The 19857-nt window shown below is 43.1% G+C and overlaps 1 protein-coding gene across 7 annotated transcripts in view; it reads left to right on the top strand.

Moving 5' to 3' along the window:
• Positions 1–19857, top strand: part of FOXP1 (forkhead box P1) — a 586176-nt gene that overhangs the window by 193831 nt on the left and 372488 nt on the right. For all 7 annotated transcript variants that reach the window (XM_045990390.1, XM_045990389.1, XM_045990383.1 and 4 more), the window contains one exon: positions 15138–15233. The gene's annotated coding sequence lies outside the window, so the exon portion shown is untranslated. The remainder of the gene's footprint in view (positions 1–15137; positions 15234–19857) is intronic.

The raw sequence follows: 19857 nt of genomic DNA, 5'->3' as shown, positions 1-19857 counted from the left end.
GGATTCCTTGAGTTCTTTCTTGACAAGATTCTTTAGTAGAAGACCAGGACCAATGTGGCTTCATCTCATACCTTGAGATACAGGTCTGGTGGATACAAGAATTTCACTGTTAACAACATTTGGATATTTTCTATGCTCTGTATTATGACAAACAAAAAAGACCAGTATCTGAAGAAGCCTTTAGATGGAGCATTCATAAGGTCATAATTATTACCATAACCTAAAAGGTAATCAGTCTTCATGTTACCAGCACACCAAAAAATGACTTTTAATTCAAAACAAGTTTCTTAAAACAAAGTTGTTTTTTCAAGTTGCTTTACTTTCCAGCATCAACATGAGTCAGGAAATCTTATACCAGGAGTATTAGCTGATATGTTCTGAAGTGTGGTAGTATAGTTGTTAAGTAATTACCCAAGTTGGGGAAAGAGATCTGGTTTCAAATTTTGGCTAAGCTACTTAGTAACTTTGTGACCTTGGGAAAGTTATTTAATCTTTTTAAGCTTTAGTCTTCCCATCGAAGATGGAAATGAAGAAGCAGCCACCTCACTGTAGGAATGGAAGGTATCCTAGTTTATCAGATCCTTTTGGGTCGAATGGGATTTTGCACAAATGATTTTGAGCGCAGTGCATGGTATATGAAAAATAATGTTCCCTTTATGTGCTGTTTATTTACCTAATTAAATAAAAAGTTTTTCAGATTATTATTATTTTGCTGGATGCTCAAGGTGGAGTTAAATGCAAGGGAACATTTTAAGGACATTTAAGGGAGTCACCGGGGCTGTAAACAGCTATCTCACCTTTCTGCAAGTTAGATGTCTTGGTTGGAGATAATTTTCTCTTACGGTGAAAGGAGGTATGCGTGGAGTTCACATAAGAGCAGAATTTGGGTGAGTCTCTTAAAGTTGCTTAAACCCAGGAAACATTGACTCACATGTTTTTAACAGCTTAACATTAGTTCAGTTGCACCTGCTTACCCATTCGCCATTTTGTTTTTTTTTTTTTTTTTTTTTTTTTTTTTTTTTTTTTTTTTTTTAAAGATTTATTTATTTGACAGATAGAGATTACAAGTAGGCAGAGAGGCAGGCAGAGAGAGAGAGAGGAGGAAGCAGGCTCTGCGCTAAGCAGAGAGCCTGATGCGGGGCTCGATCCCAGGACTCTGGGATCATGACCTGAGCTGAAGGCAGAGGCTTTAACCCGCTGAGCCACCCAGGCGCCCCCGCCATTTTGTTTTTTTCTGCAGTTTTTATTAATTTCAAGAATGAAAAAAGGAAGAAGAATCTCTTCTGCATTTCACTCACTTTTAAGTTTCTTTTGGTAAAAGATGAATAAATACGGTGGTTATGGTTGTCCTTCCTTCTTTCTGTCCCAGTCACTTTTTTTTTTCTAATTCTCACATAAGCTTCTACAAATGGATAATGTCTGTGACCTGTAGAAGTCATCCTCCAGACACATGGTTCTCAGACTTGGTCTATGAGTTGAGAGAGGGCCACAGTGTAAGGCCATCAAAGGGGAAGAGGTTAAGGTTAAAAGAAAGTTGAACCAAGAACTGATTTACGTGAAGTTGGAAGTTGAAGATGGTGATGGTGTTTTTCTTGGGCCCTCTTTTGGGGGAGCACAAATTCTAAGCGCAATTGACTCTTTAAACTTGGTTGGGCCCATAGGTGCACAGATTTTTGGTTGATATTTTTACAAAATGGCTAAACCAGCATTTGGAACCAGGTTTGTCTTTCCCCAGCTTGGGTGATTACTTAACATAAACTACTATTGCTTTGGAACATTTAACCAGTCTGCCTGGTAATACTAAGGCACACATTTTAAGACACGAGTCACATCTGTAAGAACTAAAGTGAAAATATTCAAGTATTCTTCAGAACCTGATGTAGTGGGACCAAGAGCCATATTTATCCCATTAAAGGGAGAACCTGTTGTTTAGTACAATAGCTTTGTGAACTCAGCCATACCAGTTAGCGGCTCCTGGCCTTAGTTTACTTGTCTATACAGTGGACTTCATGTTTGTAAGGGCCCCATGACGGAATCAATATGAAATAGTTTTGTAATGTTTTGTAGTAAGACATGGCCCATCGGATATCACCTGATGTAATCTTTGAAATAAGTGCCTCTGGAGATTTCACCTTTTGTAAGTTTCACCCAGTGAGCCAGGACACTGGGTTTTCTTTTGTTCTTCGGATGGTTCACACAGCATTTGAGAATAGGAAATTTTAGTTTGCAGGCCGTGAATCCAGCATCAGATCTCCAATTCATGTCCCCTCCCCATCTTTTTCCCCTGTCCCTACCATAACCAGATTCACCATCCTGTCTACCTCGGAGAGTGAAAAAAGAAGGAAAATGCTCATTTTAAAAGAAATAGCTGTATTTATTTGACTGAGAGAGAAAGAGAGAGAGAGCATGAGTGGGGGATGGGGGAAGGGGCAGAAGGAGAAGGTGAAGCAGACTCCCTGCTGAGCAGGGAGCCGGATGGACATGGGGCTCCATGGGACTCGATCCCAGGACCCCGGGATCGTGACCTGAGCCAAAGGCAGACGCTTCACTGACTGGGCCACCCAGGTGCCCCCAAAATGCTCGTTTTTAAAAGTTAATGCTTTAGTACCACTATGTAGCATAAGTTCTAAGGCTGCTTTTACAGACTCCTCTTTCCTGTAAGGACCTTCTAGCCTTGTTTTTATCAATAGCCAGTGCAAGTGATTTCTTCATTCTGGTCCTTGTAATGACAATATTATTTCCAAGTGTGAAATCAGAGTATTTTAGTTGGAGAATTGGCTTAATTTCCTCACCATGTTGCAGTCTAGAATGTCTCCTTGTACTTTTTATTCTTTACTTGGGGATACATCCAAGTTCTCGGATATTAGGACTTAAATTTGCTATGATAAGCTGAGAATTCCCTCGAAGATGCCTTTGAGTTACTTCTCTCTAGATGTTTAAGTCTCCCAAGGTAAGATAAGATTTACAAAAATGTGAAAGCAAACCCCCGAACCAGTGTATACATCATTAAATGACACTGAAATCATATACCATTTCTTCCCTGTATCACACTGTTTAGTCTGCCTGAGTTCCAGCTGTTTCTCTACTCAGGCCACCTTGTTGTGTCTTCCTCCAAATAGATCTCCGTAGAAGAATTAAGAGAAAAAGCCCTTGGGATACCCTTCTTGGAGCAAGCTGGGAGGCCCCCACCCCACCCCCACCCCCGGCCGGCCATTCCCTACTTCTGCTACCCTGCGTAGATAACAGTGAGCTTTTCCTTTTCTCTTCCCCACTATGAACACATTTAGAGGTAACTGCTTTCTCCTGATCTGGTCACCAGTGGATTCTTTTTCTCTCAGTCTTACGGTGGGTCTGGTTTAATTTGGGGGGGGGCGCGTTTCACTCGTCGTGGCTCGAGTTTTTCCAAAAGTGGATTAGCAAGGAGATAAATTTTGCTTCAAGTGAAGGACCACGTCGCCTTGGTTCCACGTGTTAACCTTTGTGTCTGACGATGACTGGTAGGCACGGGCAGGAACCAGAGAAAAGCACAATAAAGCCAACTTCGATGCCTCAGTCTCTCTGTTCAGGGAGTACCAAGGACTTTGCAGTGGTTTTATTTGCCCTTGGCGTGTTCGGTGCTTCCAGCTCTTTAAAATTGGAAAGTGGATGATGCTGCTTTCAAACGGTGATACTCGAGAACAGCCCTGTTCCTTGGATAGTTGAACAATCGTGATTTTGCAGCTTTTTTGGCTACTTGCTGTGGCTTTAGGGTTCAGGGACTCCTTGAGCGTGTTTTCTGACAGTTTTTTATAGCACGAGAATCCTAAATAAATACTTACAGGAGAGAGTCTTGTCTTAATCGTGTATGTACAGAAATACTTCTGTGTTTTAGTGGAAGTTACTCCATTAGAACCCTTTAAGGATGCTCCCTGCTGAGAAAGCATTCTAGAAATGGATGTCAACCAAGGGAGATTCATTCATTCCATACGTTTTCTAATTTCAAAAAATGTACACCATCAATATTTTTTCTTAATTGAACAGTTTGTTGAACAGACGGGTGCTTTAATTATGGTGGTCTAAATTTACACACATTGCAGTGGTATTTTGCTACATTAATTACCTTACTTGTCAAGAGTAACAGGTAATTACTACATCAACTCACCCTCCTGCCGTACATGGAAACATAACTTTATTTGAACAGATACAATAAGCCAGAGTGGAGCCACCCTCCGCCTTAGCTTTCCATAAAGGATGGCAGTTCCTACGTGTTTGTTTCCTTATGAGCCGGGTAGAGGTAAGCGTCCCCTTTCCTTTGTGTCTGTCCCACCACAGATGGAAGCCCAGAGACCTTCACAGACTCCCGAGAGTACGTGGACTGGAAGGACCCTTTGAAATAATCGAATGCATCAGACACCTCCTTGTGGATTTCGGAGAGGGGGAGTGACTTTTCTAAGACCACACCATCAGTAAATTAGTGTCGGAACTAGCATTGGCACGGATTTCACCCCACCAGGCTGCTACGAAGTTTAGTGCATTTTAATGAATTTTTAAAAATAATTATGGAAAAGTCGTTTGGGATGGTGCACTTTGAATATTCATTCGCCGCATCTCCCTTGTTTGAACTTTTAACCAGGGCTTTGGCTGCGCTCGGGAGAGTATTTATCCTGTGTTCTGTTGAACTGCCAGGTACAACTCCTGTCATTTGATTTCCTCTCGAGTGTACTAGTGTCGGCTTTTATGACAAGTTGTGTTAAAATTTGACTTTAACATGTTTTTTCTGTAAAGGCGCGAACATTCTGGAGCATATAGGATGCCCCTAGCAAAATTATGCAGCGTTACCTCTTCTGGTTGCCATGGTGTAGAAGGAAAGGATTTTGTGAGCTTTTAGGTGTGGTGCAGAATGTACACAATGACATAATAGAGGCGGACTCTCTTAAAAGGCTTTGTCCTCTTTTTAGTCAAACACCTGTGACAAAATGACGAACTGTGGTTAACATACACTACTTACAAGTGGTTTTTCGGAGTCATCCACGGTAGGGGAGCTCAGCTTGCAAAAAAAAAAAACTTCAGTACCTATGCTCCCCTTGCACCTGGCCGCGGGAAGGGGGTGACATTAAAAAGAAGTTCAAGACGTCGAGGTTTATGGATACAACTTGCAGAAATGACGCGGCGTGGCTTGGTGGAGACTGGGTGGGCGTCCCGAGGGGTGATTTGAGCTGCTCGAGCATCTCCTACACCTCTTTGCACCGCACCCCCTGATGCCGGCAATGCCGGCACAGGAGCCTTATTCCTGCAACTTCAGTTTGTCTCGTGCCTTTCGGCATAGTCTGGGCTCTGCAGCTCATTGTGTTACTGCTCAGAGTTACTCTGGTTTTACTTTCTCAATTTTTTTTTCTTTTCTTTTCATCGGCGAGGGGGCTGGGTGCCTTGTGAGGAAGGACACAGAACAGGTTCCTGCTTTCATGGAGTTTCCCGTCAAGTAGAGGGAGGCAGAGGGAGTAAACGGTGAAAGGAAGGAGCAGTACGCGTCCCTATGATGAGCAGCACGCATGAAGGAAATCTTACACAGCTCATACCTTGGGGGCGGGGGGTGGGGTGGGGGAAAGATCACTTAATCCGATCAGGAAAGGCATCAGAGGTAGGATCTAGGAGTTGAGAATGATCTCCACATACAAAGGGCTTGGGGGGAGAACTGTCCACGCAGAAGCAGTGATGAGGACCAAGCCCCAGAGCTGGCAATATAGAGCATGGTATGGGAGGGGAGGAGCAGCGTGGCTGGCTGGGGCTGGAGGGTACGGGAGAGGCTGGAGGTACAAGCCGAGGAGTGTGCAGAGGGCTGTCCTACTCTCAGACTGATGGCAGAGCACTGGAAGAGAGTCACTTCTGAGGCAGGTGTCAGAACGAGACACATGGGCAGCTGCTGGAGACCAGATTGCAAAGCTCCAAGTATTTCTCGGAGAGTAGACTTCCTTGGGAGAGAGGATAGAGTCCTGGTCCCCTTGGTAGAGACCACACCGGAGACAGACTCAGCTGGTCCTGGCCTCAGTGACTCAGGAACTCTCGAGTGAGGGCCCAGCAGTCCTATTAGAACAAGCCTTCCAGGGGATTCTGGTGAAGACTCGAGTCTGGATATTGGTGCGGCAAAGGACTTTCCAGTTCTCCAGACTCACTGTTGGCATTCTACAGAAGATGGGACCCAGGAAAGGGGTGCAGCTACGTGGTCATCCAGGGCTAACAAGGACCTGGGTCCTTTGACCCTATTCTAGCACTCTTTTCCTCATGGGTTTATGGGGCTAAAGAATAAATAAAACCCACTTTGGCTTTCGGGGGGGTAATTATGATATTTCTAATGGAGGAGGTGGTTGGATTTTTAAGAAGGAGTAGTGCTGTGGTCTCTGAACAGAGGCTGCCTCGTGTCTCTTGTTCCTATTTTCTCAGACCAGTTAGAAAAGCAATTTCAGGGTGAATAACCCTTCTCGTTCCTCCCTGTCAGTGGTAGAAAAACAAGTGTTTTGTATTAAGTTACACCATTGAGACACCTAGCAGAGGGTAATAATATTCTTTTATTTCTGAATTACTCAATATATTTGGCCTTGTTTTTGGTCTGGAAGCCCTGTTACTCCCAGGTTATGTTTTTAAAGTCATTGGAGAAACAAGATTGTTTCGGGGCCCGGTGTTTGTGCTTGTTCATGTGTACTTTGAGTGCCTTTGGAGAATATTCCTTTGGAGAATCTTCTCATTCCCCATCCAGTCCTGTTTGCCTGGCTAAGTCCTGCTTGCCTTTAGTGTCTTCAGCTTACAGATCATTTTTGCCCTGAAGTCTTTTCTGACCTCCTGTGCTTAGGTCTGATTTGTATGGTAAGTTATTCCCATGCGCTTATGTTGGTTTCCTAGCAGACTGCGGGCCTCTTGGAAATGGAAACCTTCCTGATCTCCATTTCAGACTATGTTACAGCTTCAAACACGGTGTTTGGCCCACAGTTAAGTCCTGGAAAAGTAACTGTCAAGTGAACGCTTTTCCTCTTCACTGATAATTACCTGTGACTGTTTATTAACAACAGATTTTTGGGAGGCATGGTGGTGGGTCTTTTCTAAAAGAAGGTCATACAGAATAATAGGGCATAGTCCCATGGGATCAAGATGGGAGACGTGGAGACAAAGCCAACTCTAAGTATGTATTTACAGTCAACCCTAAGGAAGGCTGCAACAAAGTGTGAACTGTCTCAGTCAGGATGTGGTGTGCAAGCTTCCATGTCTAACAACACACAGATTTTGGTGGCTTAACATCATAAAGGTATGCTTTGTACTCCTTTTCTGTCCGTGCCTGGTCCCCGCACCTCCTCCATCTTGTGCTTGCTGCAGGGACCAAGGAAGGGCCTCCACAGTCTTGGAGGCAGAGGAACAGGGAGCGCCACTGATTATTTGAATGCGTATGAGTGGGTAATGCCTTGCTTCCGGTCACATCCCTTTGACCAGAAATTAGTCTGGGCCAGGGAAATTGGGCAGTGTGACCCGCCCGTGTTCCCAGGAAGAAGAAAATGAAATGGAATTAGTCATCATGTGATCGTCCCCAACAAGAGATTACTTTGGTTTTAGCCACTGGGGTTCGATCAAAAGGAAGCATAGCACCTTCTGTTTTTGTAACCTGCTCATCAGTGAATACCCTTGTTCTCCCAGAGGCCAAGAAGTGCGATAGCCCTCAGAGGCCCTTCATTTTTGTATGTCATGAGGAGAATGTCTCTCATTTGTTTTATTTTATTTTATTTTTTAAAAGAGTTTATTTTTGACAGACAGAGATCACAAGTAGGCAGAGAGGCAGGCAGAGCGGGGGGGCGGGGGGAGCAGGCTCCCCGCTGTGCAGAGAGCCTGATGTAGAACTTGATCCCAGGACCCTGAGACCACGACCTGAGCCGAAGGAAAAGGCTTAACCCACTGAGCCCCCCAGGCGCCCCAGTGTCTTTCATTGAAGTCTCAGCTAAGAGCCCATCTTCCTCTGGGGTTGGGCGGGCGATTTGTTGACGAGCCGCACTGTAGCACGCATTCCGTCCGCCATCAGGTGAAATCTTCTACCCCAAGTGGCAAAGCAGTCTGATGACGCACAGCTTGGCTTTCGTATGGCAGAGCCTGTCCGTGAACTGTGATTGACCCTCGTTTTCTCTTCTAACCCTGGAGGTGACAGGTTTGGAGAGAAGAGTTCACCTATGGTGAGGACTAACTAAACCCTTCCTTCCCACTCACCATTTTGAAGCGCTAGCAGAGGACCCATGGGAAAAGTGTTAGGTGTTAAGGAGAAAACTAAAGTTGCTTTTTATGACTTAAGTTTGTGTGTGTGTGTGTGTGTGTGTGTACACTACTCTCAGTTTTGTCCAGAGGATGATAGGGGAGAATTTTCATGATACAGTAGGCGAAGGAAAAATATAATGAAGTGTTTACTTTATGCTCTCTATTTTTTTTTTTTTTTTAAGATATGTTTCTTCTCCCACTGTCTTGCTGACCATGGTAGTTCTCAGAAAAAGAGCTGAAATCTTTCCTGTCCTCAGTCTCCCCTCCTGCCATGCTTCCAGCTCAGTGAGAAGCTTGGTTGGACCAGCAGAGAGATCTGCCACAGCTGGATTTTGAGGGCTTGTAAGGGCCAAGGGAAGCTTTTTCCATTTTTATCCTTAGAGTACAGGGGAGCCATTGAAAGTGTACAAGCAGGGAGTGTGTGCTGGGTACATAGGCATGCACATATTGTGTGTGTGTGTGTGTGTGTGTGTCTTTCTGTCTGCGAGAGAGATGGATGGAGAGAAGGAAAACAGTGAATGATGATCCCATTTGCCATGTGTTTTTTGGCTGTTGGGAAAGAGCCTCCACAGGAGAGTGAGTGTGAGGACAGCATGGCGCCCTTCTCCCAGCTGACACGAGAGAGAGGTCTCCTCCCTCTTTGTGCACAGAAGTTACTTGTCAATCAGGAGCTTCCATCCCAACTTCAAAGCAGGCAGGGCTTTGGGGGTAAATATTTATGAAATGCTAAGCTTTGTGATCAAGATGTATTTTGTTTTTAATGAGCAAATGACTCAGAATTATTTTAAGTTATTAAAAGACAAATTATTGTGTGCCATCATGGAAAAAGGAGAGGGGAGAAAGTATAATTTTGTAGCAAGCAATTTACTGACAACTATAATCCAGAAGCACTCAACCTCTTTAAACAAAATAATTTATATTTTTTAAAGGCTTGAAGTATAAAAGTTGAATTTGTGGAATCCCATTGGAAAGACTTGTAAAAAAGTAAGGTGGTCTATTCATTTGGCTCAAAGAATGTTAATTGATTGTGTAAGATCCTATGAAACACCGTGGTTGGGACGTGAGAGGTAGCACAGATCTCTCCTCTCAAGATGCTTCTGGTCTGAAAACAAGGCAGTCAGAAGCCATTGATAAATGAGTGTAAATGTACAACATATTTCTTTTTCTTTTTGAAGTTCAGATAACGCTTTCAGATTCTATAACCGATATTTTAGATACCACTTGTTTTAGAATATTGAATGTGTGAAGATTCTGAAGGAAAATATCACCTAGTCCCATTTCCTCCAGGGCAAAACTGCTAATTTTACTATTTTTTCCTGTTCATTATTGACACACATTTTCATGCAGTTGAGAGTCTAGTGTAGATATAATTTTTCTGTCTTTCTTATTTCATGCAACATTATAACAAGCATGTGCACCTATTTCCCTGTTCCCGGTATCGTTTTTAATGACTCTGAAATATTCCTTTGTCAGACTGGACTATCATTTACCTGCTCTTGTTCTGTAGTGATTGACATTGAGGTAAAACAGAGTCATAAAATTTATCCATTTTATGTCTGAAACCATTTTGTATACTTAACTGTTGCAGTAACATTAATGGGGAACTGAGATTTTTTTAAAAAGCATCTCAGTGTGTGTCTCTGAATTGTGTCATGCAAAAAAAAAAGTGAACTAAAACCTTGTTACAACTTTACATTCTTAAGAATAATAAGGGAATGCATTTGACACATTATCTTTCTATTATTGGACACATAGCTCCTGAAATTGGTTCACAAAAGCACATCCTCCAAAACCAGGAAACCTTTTTGATTCTAATTTGGGGAGTCTTCATGCCTAATTTGGAAACTTTTAGAGGTTGTCATTTTTTGGTCCTAGCACTCATTCTCCTAGCGACATTTAGAGCCTCCATATTATTTATTTTGCTTTCTTTTATTATTTTTAGGACGTCCTTAATAGAAGGTCACTTTAAAGTAACTTGACCACATTGCTTAATGCAGAGACTGGACAGTGCTAGCTGAACAAACCAGCAGCTTTCTCTTCTTGTTACAAGAGTACTTGGATTCCGTTCAGACGGCATGGGATGCCTGGAAGTGCTTTGTATGGGCAATGAGCCCATGAGTCAGGCCATACATGACTTAGGGAAAGAATGGGACAATGGGGTTAGAACTCATATGGAAACCGAGTGCTGCCATCTCTCTCTCTCTCTCTCTATCTCTCTATCTATCTATCTCTTGAACCTTGGGCAAAGGGAGGATGTTCTTTCTCCTGAACATCAGTAATCCACTCCTGGCCATTAGATATCCTGGGTGAAAGTGCTAACTTTCTCATTTTTTCCCCGTTATTTTACGTAGGAGAAATCATAATGTTATGTGTCAACATGAAACCCTGCAGCCCAGTCAGCTTTCTAGAACAGAAGTTGGCAAGATGTGGCCTTCAGGCCCCCTACCTGCTTTTGTAAATAAAGTTTTATCTGGACAAGATACCCATTAGTTTACTTATTGCCCATGGTTGCTTTCTTCCTACAAGGGCATGGTTGAGTAGTTGTAATAGACAACTTACAGCAACACGGTTTAAAATATTCATTGTCTGGCCCTTTACCGAAAAAGTTGGTCTATCCTTATTCTAAAATATGACTGAAGTATAACAAAGTGCCTTACAGGTATAGTTAACTACTGTCACAATAAGAATGTAAAAATACATAAAATGTTGATTACTAAACAATTAATATGATCTCAGCATAGCAGTATTTTTTTTTTTAACCCCCAAGAATATCTGAGACACATCCCCTTTGTTGCTGGCTTTTCAAAACCTCTACAGAAGTTTCTGACATTTTACCAATTGTATTGTAACTTGACACTTTCCCCTCATATATTTTATTAAAAGTGTTCTATTTAATTTTGGAGAGTGTCATAGAATTTTTTCTTTTATAAGCTAGAGCCACAAATGTTTGCTTTAGAAATAAGAATTTTCTGCAAGATTTAGATATTAAAAGGTAAGAGGCATTCGATTAGGGAAATGTCAACTGAGTATACATTCGCGCTACTTGCTTACACTGCATTTCTTACAGGCTTAGTATTTTCATCCATAAAATGGGAATCAGACCTCCCCTCAGGGCTGTAAAGATCTTAAGTAACGAAAGCTACACCAGATGCATTTTCTATCCTTAGCTTAATTAGAGGAGCAAATAATCACAGGTAGGATTTCCCCAAATTTACAGTGCCTCTGTTTAGGTCTGGTGGCCTGGAGATTCAAGGATAACTTTGGGAGAAATTAGAAAGATCTAATTAGGGAGAAATTAGAAAGATCTCTTTATTCGATTAAGAGATACTGGAGGTTACAGCAAACACTCCTGAATGTCAGAGCCTTAACCAGGTACAGTTTTATTTCTTAGGAAGCTCAACCTTATGCTTGCTGGTGAGGACCAGGGCTGGTGGCTCTCTTACTCATTGTGTTTTGCGGACCTTGGCGTATTCCAAATTCCCCGAGTCCACCATCCGCAGGAGCAGGGAGCTCTCCACTGGACCTCTAGGTGCACAGTCAAGGGAAGAGAGAGGGCATTCGTGATGTTCAGGAAGCTTCAGGGTCAGAATGAAAGGATCATTCCCACTTTTGATCTATTTCACCGGAACTCGGGCACAAGGCCCCACCTAATGGCGAGGGAAGCTGGAAAGTACTCTCCCATCTCTGCATCTAGAAGGGAGAAAGGAATTTGATGGGCATCTGGATGGTCTCTGCCACACACCGACCCTATCTTTTTAGATTATTATGGAGGATGGATGCTTACTCTAAATAAAGTGTACAGATACCAGTAATCTGAGAACCTGTAACAGGTGCCCATGGAAAGAGCATCATTTGGAAAGAGTCGTGCTCATTTGAGAGAATTAATCTGTAAACTTGTCAAAAATACTTTAAAAAATTAGCCTGGGATCTGATCTACTTCCTACATGTTACATGCCATTTATGTAATTTTGGCATTCTAAAATTGCAAATTTATTCTAAGTTTAGAAAGGCATACTTAAGAAATGTTACATGTGATGACTTTTTCATTCCCAAAGTGATCTACAGTGGACTCCTACTTCCTTTTCTATTCTGTAAAATCAGAAGTCATACTCAGCATTGAGTTGAATTGCTTATAATGCCAGAGAGAAGTTTTGTTGAAATACTACCACTGTTACTTAATTCAAAGTGTACATTTTACAATGAACCACATCAGGAGTGTTTTCAATTTTTCAGTACCTCTAGTAGATGTAAGCGTACCTTTTTTTAAAGTTACTCATTTTAAATTATGATTATATGAATATTTTAGGATTATAATCACCATAAAATGAAGGACAGAATTTATCATACCAAAATAGAAATTTAATTTAAAGTAGAAAGAACTTGATTGCAAGGTTTAGTAGACTAGAAATATATAAGAGGATATTGAAGAACATTTTTGGAAAAAACCCTCGGTAGTAGGGTTTTACAATAGATTTAGGGAAAAAACCTAGGTTGCGTTTAGTGATGTTTGTGAAGATCACATTGGAGGTAGTTTCACAAGGATCCAACTTCTCTTATGTCGAAAAAAGCACCTTAAAGCAAAGGAACTTTTTGGTCATTCTGTGGAGAAATAACTTCAGGAAAAAAAAAAATCTATCCAGTATCCTAAAGTTAGTGAAATTTCTTTGAGATAATAGTTTCTCTTGTCCATACTGTGATCCAGTGGCCTTGGGTCACAAGTCAAGATCGTACATGGACATATGTGATTAAAAATATTTCTTTTAGTTTTCTCGCTACTCCTGGCATTTCCTGTTACCTGTCACTTTGTCCTTGACGATATTTGAGGCAGAAAACAAGTTGAGTAGACAAGGATAGTTTTCTAATCAGCTGTTCCTTATTTTTCCCCAGCGCTCCTTTGTTTTATTGGAGTTCAAATTTACTATTCATGAGACACACTTTATCGGTGACCATATCAGACAAATGGAAGCTAAGCGCTGGTTAGTATGTTGAAAATAAACACGAGGGTTCTCATTAATGTCGCTGTCTGAATAATTAGTTGAGCATCGTGTACTGAGCAGCAGCGAAAGCAAGCTGCTTCTCACCAGAACGACAGGCTGACAGCCACGTCTTGGAGTATGGTCATTAGTGTGCCCCACCATCAATGTCATGTTACTGTGTCAAATTAGTTAGTGTCCCCTTAGGAGAGAAACCGGACCTACAAATTACCCTCCCGCATCCCTGGAAACGGTGTTTGCGAAACCTGCGATCAAGTGTGAGCAAATTATTAACACGGCTCATAAATTAACTAGTTTACAGGCTTATAACATTTTACAAGTAGATAATAAAGGGGAGAAAAGTTTTCCAATTGCTCTGTCCTGGTGTTAGGGCTGTGATCTGCCGACTTTTCCTTGAGGAGAACACGGCTGAATTTTTTTTTTTTTTTTTTTTTTTTTTAAAGAGGCGCAAACACATGGAGTGTCAGAACAAATGTTTGGAAAATGTAGACTTTCAAAGGAAGCAAGTGTAAACCCATTGAAACAATATAATTAACTTCGTTATCTCATTGCTCTGATAAGTCGGTGACAATGGCCCTCTTTCTTGTGGTGGCAGTTGCTCATTAATGAGTTCACCAATTAAGTTTGAACGATTACAGCCTTTGCCAACTGAAATTATCTTTAAAAATATTTTTGATTCATTCTTAGCCTCCTCGTAAGCTGCCTTGTTGCGGAGGGATGATGCTCGCACCACATGTTCAACTTGTAGAAGAAGGAAGGTTCTCGAGCCTTAGTATGTTTGGCAAATGGTTTACACTTCGCGCAGACGACTCATACCTAGAAAACATAATGTGGACCGATCTGGCCTGAGTTCCTCTCTTATCAAGAAGAGGCACTCCCTGGGAGCGCCACCCTTAACTCTCTTCTGAGCTCTGGGAGACAGACAACCCACATAGTTTCCGGAGATACGATGTGACTATTCAAATCATAAAACTTCATACATCTCCTTTTCAGTTTCAACTTCTCTGATTAGATTCAGAAGACGCGTTGTTCGTGGATTTTTGCCCAAGTTCACTGTTGAGGGAGACCAGCACACGTGCGCCCCGGAGGGTTCAGGCTTGCTACTCATTTTGGAGTTCCGTTTCCCTGTGTCACAGAGCCCCTCCTGTCCTCGGCGGGCGTGCATGGGTGACATTATCACCCCCGGGATCTAGGCAGAAAAGGCCTGGCCTGCAAAACCTCGCTACTGACTGCTAGTCACAAAATCTTTCTGAAACTGCTCGAGGAGGAGTTGACTTACCTGTCAGCAATTTCATCTTACGTGGAATTGGACTTGGTTGGTATTCTACTAAGAACCCAACCGTGCCGCGAAAGCTCGCAGCCCGCACCCGTGTGCCCATCTGCGGGCTGCCTGCTTCCGTAAGACGGCTGCCACCCAGCCTCCTCCTGTATTTGAAATGCAACTGGAAAGAGAGCTTGGGACTGTGGCAAGGGAGATTTTGGGGTTTGGCTAAAAGGGAGGTCACTTGTCCTTTCTTCTTTTTTTTTTTAAAAAGGGTGCTTGTGTGCATGTGTGTGCACCTACGTGTGTTCCCTCTTGTCGTGTCTACTGGATGTACTGGGAGAGACCAAAAGACTACAACCCAAAGCGAAATCCTTGCTGGGACTCAGGAATCATCTTGCCCTTCCTTTTCATACAATGTTGTCTGACGCAGGGTGTGAACTAATGAAATGCTGGCTCTATGAGGGAAGAGGCAAAAGAGATGCTTGGCTACGTGACGGCATGTTGAATGTCAAAGTCATGGGTCCACAAGGAAGACCTGGGGCTCCTGTGGATGCCTTGCTTCTGAAGCTTCGCCGTTCGCCCCTCCCATTAACCTCTTCTCTTCTCTCTGCTTTCAGTGTCCCTCCGTGTGTTGCAGTCCTGTGGCATCATGCGTGCCTCCAACCAGTGACCCCCAGGCTTTTTATGGCTGTGAGACACGATAAAAGTTCAGGGTAAGTGGCAAATAAACACGAGTACTGTGTCCCACTTGAAAACCGCGACCCACCTTTGCAGGCAAACCGCGACCCCGCAGCCGATTCAGTAATTCCTCAGAAGGTAGTGGAATGCCTCTTTACCGAGCAGGACTTCCAAAGCCAGCGGGAACAGGTGTCTCGTCCTCTACACTAGCTTCATGGCTTTCAAGAATAGGATCTATAGCTGAGATCATGATCTAACGCAGGGTCTGCAAATTTTGTCTTTTGAAACAGCCAGATGGTATGTATTGTCAGGTTCCTGGGCCATAGAGTTGCGGGTGCGACTTTGTGGTCAACTCTGCTGATGTAGCACAAAATCAGCCAGTGACAATATGTAAACAAATGGGTGTGACTGGTCCAATGAAACTACAAAAAACAGTCAGTGGGCCATATTTGGCCTGGAGGCCATAGTTGGCTGACCCTTAAGCTAAGCATCAAAGAGGGTAAAGAGGATAAAGAAGGTATCTCACTGGGTAGCAGTCTCTCTGATCTTGAGCAAACCATTTATCAAGAAGAAACGAGAATAAAAAAAAAAAAAAATCCCTGCCCTGACTACCACGCAGGGTGTAGTTTTAAGGATGAAACAGGATATAATGTGTACGAAAGCACTTTGAAAATTTCGAAACTCCTTACAAATGTAATAGATGGCTCTCTACACTCATTCTGGTTCGCCTCGTGGAGTCTGCCTTCTTCACCCTTTTAATCATATTGGGCTTTCATGAGCTAAATGAGTGTGGGGGAAAGCTCTTTTATTTTCTAAGTAATGTGGTTTTTCTGTAGGTTCCTTCCACTTTGCAGTTGATGGACAAGCTGTTGAAATGTCTCCTTAGTATCAAATATGGATGAAGGGATGTATGGGTAGATTATGGCAGGCTAAAGATCAAATGCCAATGAGGAACGATTAAATTTCCTTTAATCATCAGATTCTGAAAGTGTTTTAAGATCTTCCACCTTTAATATAGTCCTTAATAAATAATAATGCTTTGGATGTCTACAAGTATGTTTGAATTTCACAAGTGTTGCATGTCAAAACATAGAGACAGGTTCAGCAAATATGCTTCCTGGGCTGGTGGTAGTAATTAAGAAGGGAAATCATACTTAAACAAACAGCATGGTGAATAGAGGAGTAATGAGAATCCCAATTCATGAGTTTCCTGATTTTTTTTTTTTCATTCAGAAAAATATAAGGTAGTCTAAAGACATGTTTTCATATCATGATATAATTTAAGAACTGTTTTCTAGTAACAGATGAAACTGTACAAGTTTCAAAAAATGAGTTGCATATTCTCTCTGCTCAAAGGTGTTTGGGGGAGAGCAGTTTGTGCTTTCTGTCTTTCTGCTCCGCCCACCTGTTCAAATGCTGTTCTGTTTTCAAGGTCACATTATGGCTGCTGGCTCTCCAGCCATTGCCTCTTCATCCTGAAGAAAGAGGCAGGAGTGCAAGGCACAAAAAGAGTAGTCCTCCCAGCTGAGGCAGACCTCTTTAAAGACTTTTCCCTGTGGTCTTAATGACTTCTGCCTATGTATATCCTTTTAGTAATCCCTAACATAAGAGCATCTTGGAAGTGTATCCTCAGACTTGAGAAGTTTGATGTCCAGATAAATTCCACATTCTAGTAGTAAGGAAGAAAAAGTAAATGGTTCCGGAGCTGCAGTTGTAATTACTTATACAAAATTATGATATGAATTTTTCTTACACGTTTTCAGTGAATGTCTTCTGTCTTCCATTGACTTGTGTGTATAATCTCTAATTTGAATTTCACATGTTTGAATTTCAGTTTCTTTGATTTTTCAGTGGGGATACATAGCTCAGTAAATATTTTAGGACCATGGTATTCCTACTGAAAGCGCCATGGCAAATCTGAGGAATACATTTTTTTTCCAAGAGAGCTAGCAACCAAAATTTAAGCTCGAGAATTTTCTAATAAATTTTCTGTCCTTTGCATACAAGCTTTTGTCAAAGCTTGAGTACCAGCCTGAGGTCCTGGCGATGTGCAGCCTTATATACCCAATTCTGTTCATGCCAGTATGTGCAGGGGACGTTGCTGATGGCTTTGCACTGTCCCCCAGCGACTGGACAACACTATCCACCCCGCATCTCTGTGCCTTGTCGCCCCCCGCATCTCTGCTGAAAACTTAAGCTTGGGTATTGGGGAGCTCAAGACCCCTGCCCAATTTTTCTAATTCAGATTGGCCTTATGTTACTCTTGTGAAAATCTCCATCTCATAGTAGGAGCAGAATGAGATTCCCTGTGCTTCATTATACAGGGTCTGCCTGCACCAGCCTGTGATAGATGCTCGTGGGTCCTGGTAGTTGCTGTGTCCACAAATGTTACCGAATGCCTGCCATGGATACGGGGCAGCTGTGTGCTTAAGAGTGTCTGCTTGGAAGTTACATCAGCTGAAAATCAGGTTCTACCTTTTCCACTTACAGGCTGAGTGACTTTGGGCAAGTTACTTAACCTCTCTGGGCCACTGTCTCCTCGCCTGGGAGCCGGGGATACAAACAGAAACTAGCTCCCTGTGAAACGTTAGTGAGGTGATGCTTACAAAGAATTTAGGCCAGCTTCCTGGGGGTGATAGAACGCCACTGCGCTGCACAGCCCAGGTGATGCGCTGGAAATCCTGGTCTTTGAGGAGTTTTTACTGTCCTGTGGCTGGTTCATTGGTCGCTGTCTCATGCGGAGACAAGCTGTATTTCACAGTCCGTTGCTTCCAACCCAGGATTCTCTTCCAAGTTCAAGTAGAGCCTTGGGACGTGGCTTTGATGCCCGTCTTCAAGGACCCTGCGGCCATGTGTTCTGCTCGACGGCCCTGCTAACTGAACTTAGATCTCTGGGTCCCTTTTTGACCATTTCCCCTGAGAGGTGTGCAGTTCTTTTTGTGTTCCTTTTTTTTTTCTTACTCAGACAGTGGGCCTGCCTCGCAAGCAGAATTCACTAACGGCTTTCAAGTTGGTATTGCTGATGATAATCTGAAACTCCGTAGGGTTTCGCTCACGCAGGCTGATGCTCCGTGATGTCGATCTCGCCCTGCTTCGTCCCGGGCCCCGCATCTGTGCTGAGTCTGCACGGAGGCCCCCGTCCCCCACCCATCTTCTTGGTAACAGCCTTCTGAGCGCAGTGTCGTCCGCTCACAGAAGCTGCTGTGTGACTGTCAGAGATGGCGGCCATGTCCGCAGATGGCCCCATTGGCTGTGTGTCCGGAAGACCGACGGGTGGTGGCAGGGACTGGATGGTGGCCGTTTGTCGAGTGGCGGGTGACTCTCTGGAAATCGTGTCTCGCAGATGTTGCCTGTTCAGGAGACTCTTGGAAGCTTTGGGCTTTTGCTGCATGTGGTTTCAGCATTCAGTTGGGACACCACTGCCATGCTCAGAATCCATATCATCCCTGTTGCCCCTGAGCTGTTGTGTTCTCCACCCAGAACGATTTCTGTGGTTCCCAGGCTCACTCCCTCCTTTCTTCTTGCTCAGTTCAAATATCAACTTCTTGGATGGGTCTTCCCTGAACACCCTCACTAAAGATTTCCCTCCCTGCCCCCCAGCTGTCCTCCAACCAAGCCTCTTGTTTGTTCTGAATGTACCTGTTTGCCAGGTAACGTACATGGGGCAGGTCTATGGGATTCGGGGTGACTCCTTTCCGCTGACAGTGGCCAGTGGATGGTAGGCGTGCTTGCAGTTCATTCATGGTGGAAGTAGAGTCCATTTGGGGATTTCCCTGTGAATTTCTCTATTTTCATGATCCCTAAGAGGACTGCATCTGGGTGAGAGGGGAAGAGAAGAAATAAAACCTCACACATCACCTTTATTGTAGGAATAGAACACTGCCCCTGGGCTTTCTCTGGAAAGTTCTCACTCTCTACTAAACACATCTTTGCTACTCTGTGTGTCCCATCCAGAAAGGGCTATGCATCATCTTCCCCATGAAGACAGAATCGTTTGCCATTTGGGCCGAAAGCATATTGCGGTTGGTACAGGTTAATTAAGAACCTTGGATTCCAAGATCCAGTCCCAGCACTCTCGTGCACTGGCTCTTTGTCCTTGGACAAATTATGTTCTCCTCCTCTTTCTGGGCTTTTCCTTATTTGAGCCTCAGGTAGTAGTAACATTATCTCACTTGTAGTTATTATTGCAAGGATTAAATGAGATGATACCGATACAGTGCTTTGCCCAGAGTCTGGAACAGGATAATGATGCTGTTGGTTTAGAAAGAATGGCAAAGGGTTTTGGGAGGTACACTGGCAAACTCATTGTACTTTCTTGCACTATTTTTTTTTTTTAAATTGGTAAAGATGGTGACGAGCCTTGATTCCCTCTTAATTTGCTCATGTTTCATGCACTGAATTAATTTTAAAAAGTGCAAAATGAGCACAAGTAGTATGATCTGTTTTATATTGATTGTTGACATATTGCCTCTTGGATGTTTATGACTAGTTTCGGATAATGCAAATTATAAACCTAAAATGCTGGGAAGGTTGTGTTTGGTGCCTGACCCACATCCACAAAATCTAAGAAATTCAGAGTTTAGGGGAAGCTGGGTGGCTCAGTAAGGTAAGCTTTGACACTTGATTTTGGCTTAGGTCATGATCTCAGGGAGCCCCAAG

The sequence above is a fragment of the Meles meles genome, chromosome 20, assembly GCF_922984935.1.
Source record: "Meles meles chromosome 20, mMelMel3.1 paternal haplotype, whole genome shotgun sequence".
In the NCBI taxonomy this organism is placed as follows: Eukaryota; Metazoa; Chordata; class Mammalia; order Carnivora; family Mustelidae; genus Meles; species Meles meles.
This window is presented reverse-complemented; position numbering and strand designations above follow the sequence as displayed.